Here is a 7,071-nt window from a genome sequence, read left to right on the forward strand (position 1 = left end):
CTGTAATCCCAGCTACTCGGGAGGCTGAGACACCAGAATCACTTAAACCCAGGAGGCAGAGGTTGCAGTGAGCTGAGATTGTGCCAGTGCACTCCAGTCTCGGCAACAGAGTGACACTCTGTCTCAAAAAAAGAAGAAAGAAGGGAAGGGGAGGGGAGGGGAAGGGAGGGGAGAGGACAGAAAGAGAGAGAGAGAAAGAAAGAAAGAAGGAAGAAAGGAAGGAAGGAAGAAAGGAAGGAAGGAAGGGAGGGAGGGAGGGAGGGAGGAGGGAGGGAAAGGAATACTTGTTCATTTTACAGATGAGAAAACTGGGGCCAAAAGAAGGAAAACAACATGTGGAGTAGGACCTGCAAGCCAGGCTTCCCAACACAGAACTTGCTGCTCTTCCCACTGCCCGCAGGCCTGGGAAGTGTGCTGTGGAGTCAGAGCTGGACTCAGAACAGAGACTGCCCAGCAATACTGATTATGCAATTGGCTGTAGTAGCTCCAGTAATCTGTCTCGCTGGAACTGAGATTGAGGGTATGTGGGCATGGTGGGTAATGGAGATCTACAGAAAGTAGGGCATGGAGCTCCTGATCGCTCAACAACGCCGAGGCTATGCCCTTTGCTAATACAGCCCAGTCTCATGGACTCAACAATTCCATAATGAGGTGGCATTACAGCTTCTAAACTCTGCTTGCTGTAGGGAAAGCCTATTTCCTCTTATTTTCTCTGACTGGGAAAGAAAAATAATTGACCACCAATGTGGTCAATAATAACTCTTCATATAATTAAAGGTATTGACTGACAAAATTTCAATTTTTTCCTTGAGCAGACAACCACTTTCTGCAGCCTTTTAGCAACACCCATTTCTTGACCCTTTTATCAATTTTGTTGTTTTCATAGTTTTTCAAATGAGTTCCATATTATGGAACCCCAAACTAGCCATAATTTACATTTAATACATTATTATTGAATAATTACATGAATAAAAGAAGGAATGGTTCTCCTTTTGTTCTCTCCTTCTTCTAGGCTATGAGTTTCTGTGGTTTTAATACATATATATGTAACAACAAAAAAAGAACTCCTGACTTTACTCACAGAAAATCAGTTATGCAAAATATTAGCTTATAAGAAAAACAGATAGGGTGCTGTGTAATCATTAAGAAGAGGAGGCATTTGGAGCTGCTAAAATGCCGGATTACCTTGGTGCGGATCAGCGGAAGACCAAAGAGGATGAGAAGGACGACAAGCCCATCCGAGCTCTGGATGAAGGGGATATTGCCTTGCTAAAAACTTACGGTCAGAGCACTTACTCTAGGCAGATCAAGCAAGTTGAAGATGACATTCAGCAACTTCTCAAGAAAATTAATGAGCTCACTGGTATTAAAGAATCTGACACTGGCCTGGCCCCACCAGCACTCTGGGATTTGGCTGCAGATAAGCAGATACTCCAGAGTGAACAGCCTTTACAGGTTGCCAGGTGTACGAAGATAATCAATGCTGATTCGGAGGACCCAAAATACATTATCAACGTAAAGCAGTTTGCCAAGTTTGTGGTGGACCTTAGTGATCAGGTGGCACCTACTAACATTGAAGAAGGGATGAGAGTGGGTGTGGACAGAAATAAATACCAAATTCACATTCCATTGCCTCCTAAGATTGACCCAACAGTTACCATGATGCAGGTGGAAGAGAAACCTGATGTCACACACAGTGATGTTGGTGGCTGTAAGGAACAGATTGAGAAATTGCGAGAAGTAGTTGAAACCCCATTACTTCATCCAGAGAGGTTTGTAAACCTTGGCATTGAGCCTCCCAAGGGCGTGCTGCTCTTTGGTCCACCCAGTACAGGCGAGACACTCTGTGCGCGGGCAGTTGCTAACCGGACTGATGCGTGCTTCATTCGAGTTATTGGATCTGAGCTTGTACAGAAATACGTCAGTGAGGGGGCTCGAATGGTTCGTGAACTCTTTGAAATGGCCAGAACAAAAAAAGCCTGCCTTATCTTCTTTGATGAAATTGATGCTATTGGAGGGGCTCGGTTTGATGATGGTGCTGGAGGTGACAATAAAGTGCAGAGAACAATGTTGGAACTGATCAATCAGCTTGATGGTTTTGATCCTCGAGGCAATATTAAAGTGCTAATGGCCACTAACAGACCTGATACTTTGGATCCAGCACTGATGAGGCCAGGGAGATTGGATAGAAAAGTTGAATTTAGCCTGCCCGATCTAGAGGGTCGGACCCACATATTTAAGATTCAAGCTCGTTCGATGAGTGTTGAAAGAGATATCAGATTTGAATTGTTAGCACGACTGTGTCCAAATAGACTGGTGCTGAGATTAGAAGCGTCTGCACAGAAGCTGGTATGTTTGCCATCAGAGCACGGCGAAAAATCGCTACTGAGAAGGATTTCTTGGAAGCTGTAAATAAGGTCATCAAGTCTTATGCCAAATTCAGTGCTACTCCTCGTTACATGACATACAACTGAACCCTGAAGGCTTTCAGGTGAAAACTTCAGATTGGAATCCTAACCTTACATAGACTTGTTAATAACCACTTCATAAACAAATAAATGCCGGGCGCGGTGGCTCAAGCCTGTAATCCCAGCACTTTGGGAGGCCGAGACGGGCAGATCACGAGGTCAGGAAATCGAGACCATCCTGGCTAACACGGTGAAACCCCGTCTCTACTAAAAATACAAAAACTAGCCGAGCGAGGTGGCGGGCGCCTGTAGTCCCAGCTACTTGGAAGGCTGAGGCAGGAGAATGGCGTAAACCCGGGAGGCGGAGCTTGTAGTGAGCAGAGATCCGGCCACTGCACTCTAGCCCGGGGGACAGAGGGAGGCTCCGCCTCAAAAACAAACAAACAAACAACAACAACAAAAAAACAAATAAATGGCTTCAAAATTGATAAAAAAAAGAAAAGAAAAACCGATAGATTGTGTCAATTTTAATGTAATTACCAGCTTGTACTGACCTGGTCTCTCACAGTCTTATCTGGTTCTTTAGATATTGTGTTCACTTTCTGTCTTCTGATTACATTGTCTTTTAGCTCAATCTTGTTTTTATCACCTTTTATTATAAAGCAATTTTTTAAAAAAAATAATGAGTTGTTGTCATGGAAAAACCTCAGTTCAGCTATTTACTTAGCTGTACCAGGGGCTCACAGAGAGGGAGTAAGGGATCTTTGGGGACATGAATAGATCTCAGGCCATTAAAATAGCTATGCAAATAAGGAAGGGTCTGAATGAGATCAGACTGATGTTTTAATAACTTACCAAAACATAAATGGATTCTGTTGCTCTCCTGCTCAAATATGTGTGTATGTACATATGTATGTGTATAGATACACACATACATGTATAGCTTAACATGGATTTTGGCATAGCAATTGGTAGCAATTAATTATGAGAAGGAGAGGAAGAAGAGATTATTTTCCAAGCAGCCAGAGCATGCTTTCAAGAATAATGGAAGAATTTGTTAATGGACATGTCTATATGGGGGCAAACACTTGATGAAGGGGCATTTTCATGGGCCCTGAACTGTACAGGACGTTAGGGGTGTGCCTATCTAAATGCCTGGCCCTTAGGGTTGAGATAGCTGGTGGCTAATATAATCCAACAGTCCATCAAACATCAGTTCAGTCCAGCTGCCTGACTGAGTCTGTTATCAGCAGTGCCAATCAAAAAAGCCTGGTCATAGAATCTCAAAGTTGGACAGAGCACTAGAAACCACTGCAACCACTCTTCCACCCAGACACAGTAACAGTACTACCTCATAAGGATGTCATGAGAATGAAATGGGTTAATAGTTGCTGAATACTTGCAATAGTGTCTGATGCATAATAAGACCTTCATGAGGTCAGTTAAATAAACACTATTTGCTGAGAACCTGCCAACTGTGGGCACTAGTCAAGGTGCTGTACCCACAGTCATATCACTTAACCCTCTCTCCAGCCCAGCTGTCCTGATCCTAAGGGCCAGGCATTTAGATGGGTGTACCCCTAAAGTCCTATAAAACTCAGGGCCCCTGAAAATACCCCCTCATCGAGCATTTTCCCTACATATGGAAACAAACACAATTGTTTGAAAAAAGTAAAAAGGCTTCTGTACACTGAGCTGAAATTTGCCTCCAGTGATTTCTTCTTGGACTACACAGAATACATTTCCTACTCTTCCACTCCACAGGCCTACAAAATACTGGAGAACAGCTGTCAGGAGAGATAACAAACCCAAAACCTGGAAATCACTCATCAAACCAATTTTCTTCCTTTTAAGTGACAAATATGTGGGTTGGGTCAAAACTGGAAGAGAAGATCTGCTGCCAGGTCACTGTGCCCTTTGGTTTTTGCTTTCCAGATGCTCGGGGGCCATTCTGCAGGCAAGCAGACCTATGAGCAGGGATGGGCAATTGTTGCTATGGTGCAATGAAGCAAGTGGGGCTGGGGGAGAATCCTTGAGAAGATGGTTCCTGCCAGATTTCTTTCTGCCAGCGCCATACACTTTAATTACAGTGAGCCCTCAGGCTGCACCAGGGACCACAGGTGCTGTGATGTTGGTGTCCAATGGGGTCAACAGAGAGAAACGCTGACTGTGAGTGGGGCAGCAGCCAAGAAGCAAACACCAGCCAACATGCAAAGAGAAAAGAGAAAACGAACCTGTGCTCCCTTCCAATAAGAGAGTATTTACAAACCAGAGATCTGGAGACTGACAGGCAGGGTCCCAAACTCAGCTCTGGCACTTCAATAAACCAGATGACCTGGGACAAGTTACTTAATGCTCCTACCTCCCGTCCTCCACACCTTTTCTTCCTCTGTATAAGGAGCATGATAACAATAATATCTACTCTGTGGAGCTGTTTTTAATGATTTACCAAAATGAACAAATGTCAGGTATATTAGTTACTATTTGAAAATTTCCCATATACAATCCTTACAGAGACATTTGGAGCAGATGTTACTAATCCTACTCTCCTACTCTTTTTTTTTTTTTTTTTTGAAATAGAGTCTTGCTTTGTTGCCCAGGCTGGAGTGTAGTAGTGTGATCACAACTCACTGCAGCCTCAACCTCCTGGGCTCAAGCGATCCTCCCACCTCAGCCTCCCAAGTAGCTGCGGCTACAGGCACATGCCACCACATCTGGCTAATTTTTTTGTAGAGATGAGGTTTCACCATGTTGCCCAGGCTGGTCTCAACTGGCCTCAAGCAATCCACCTGCCTTGGACCTCCCAAAGTGCTGGGATTACAGATGTGAGCCACAGAGCCCAGCCCTTTTTTCTTTTTTTAAGAGTAAAGGTCTTACTATGTTGCCCAGGTTGAAGTGCAGTGGTGTGATCATAGTGGACTGCAGCCTCTAACTCTGGACTCAAGCAATCCTCCTACCTCAGCCTCCCAAGGAGCTAGGACTACAGACATGCACCCCATGCCCAGGTAATTTTTAAATAATTTCTTGTACAGACAGTGTCTCACTGTGTTGCCCAGGCTAATCTTGAACTCCTGGCCTCAAGCAATCCTCCTGTCTTGTTGGCCTCCCAAAGTGCTGGGATTATAGGAGTGTCCCACTGCACCTGGCTCTAACCTCATTTTATAAATGAAGAAACTGAGGTTTAGAAAATTAACTAACTTGCCCAAGATCACCAAGTTATAGACTGAGGAATGAAAATTTGATGTATCTGAGGTCCTCTTTTCACCTACTCCAGTAACAAACAAGAAAGCTCACAGCCCAGGGAAATCAGCCCCACCTGGTACAGAGGTGAGGGTGTGGAAAAGACAGGAGAGATAAACAGGAAACAGCAGAGCACTAGGTGGAACCAGGACAGGCAATGAACAGGAGACCAGAATAAAGCATGATTAAAGCAGGCCAGGGAGTGGGAGGTGGGAAGAAGGCGTCAAGTTCATTGGCCTAGTTGAAACCATCAAAAAAACTTAACTTGTAGAGTATGCTGTGCAGACAACTAGTAGCTTGTTCCAGGAAGAAAGCCCTCCAAAGCCTCCACCTTCCTAACTCCTTAATCCAGGCAGGGAAGTAGTCCACATCAATTCAGTCTCCATCCCCAAAATACCCACAACCCCCATCTATAGTACCTGCTGCCCAAGAGTCCTTTAATAAGGTAAAGAGCCTTTTATTCTGCTATCTGAGAAAACTGTAAAGGATCTGCTTAAAAAGCAGACACTCTGGGGAAAGGAACACATTGACTTTAAGACTATGCTCTTTTTTTTTTTTAATTTTAACTTTTATTTTAGATCCAAGGGGTATATATATACACACACATGTATATAAGAAACTGAACTTTAAAACAGAGTTTTCAAGCAAAGTTTGCCTTAAGACATGGAAACTGAACTTTGAAACAGAGTTTTCAAGCAAAGTTTGCCTTAGGACATAGTTCAGGCTGATCATCAACCTTTTGGGTTGGTGCATTATTTTGGGGCAGTTGAAGAATTTATTTTAGTCCAAACTGAGAAGCAGATTGATAAGTACTTGCATTGTTCTATTTGGGGCCCTCATCCCTTGTTTCAACCGTTTTCTTCCTTTTCTTTCTTCTTTGTTTCTCCCATGTTTCCTTTTCCTTTTATTCTTTTGAATCTATAACACTGCTGCAATGATTTTTCTGTTTATATGCACAAGATGTGTATTAATGACAAGGAGCATTCACTTACAATGAAACTTTTCTCAAAGGAACTGTCTTTGGTTATGGTTCATTTCTCATGGACAATCCAAGGTTCTTCAATTTTCTTTTATCAGAGAAGCATTTTCCCAGGTTGCATTTCTGATCCTGAGAACTGCTAGACCTGTATAAGCGATTTAAGATCAAGTTGGAAATTAGCTATCTTAAACTGCAATATTTCCTATTGGTTCCAAAGGAATGTTGTGAACCAGAAGAAAAATTAAAAAATAAAATACAAAATAAAAATAAAAACTGCAATATTTCCTTAATATCTTAATATAGTAACACCTCAGCCACATCAAATGTTGGAGGATGGGTAAAAATAATGAGCAAGTAAATAATTAAGGAAAACGGTGAATAAACGAAAAGTATTTTGCTGGCATTGCCACAAATAAAATATTTCTTATCATTGAAGTTTAAATG

General features: G+C 42.8%; 1 pseudogene across 1 annotated transcript; it reads left to right on the forward strand.

The window, feature by feature from the left end:
• Positions 1-1,131: 1,131 nt before the first annotated feature.
• LOC105518935 lies at positions 1,132-2,555 on the forward strand (annotated as a pseudogene). The gene has a single exon (XR_001002896.1). The product of XR_001002896.1 is annotated as a 26S protease regulatory subunit 7 pseudogene (transcript).
• The last annotated feature ends 4,516 nt before the right edge of the window (positions 2,556-7,071 follow it).

The sequence above is a fragment of the Colobus angolensis genome, unplaced genomic scaffold (assembly GCF_000951035.1).
Source record: "Colobus angolensis palliatus isolate OR3802 unplaced genomic scaffold, Cang.pa_1.0 Scaffold332, whole genome shotgun sequence".
NCBI classification, from domain to species: Eukaryota; Metazoa; Chordata; class Mammalia; order Primates; family Cercopithecidae; genus Colobus; species Colobus angolensis.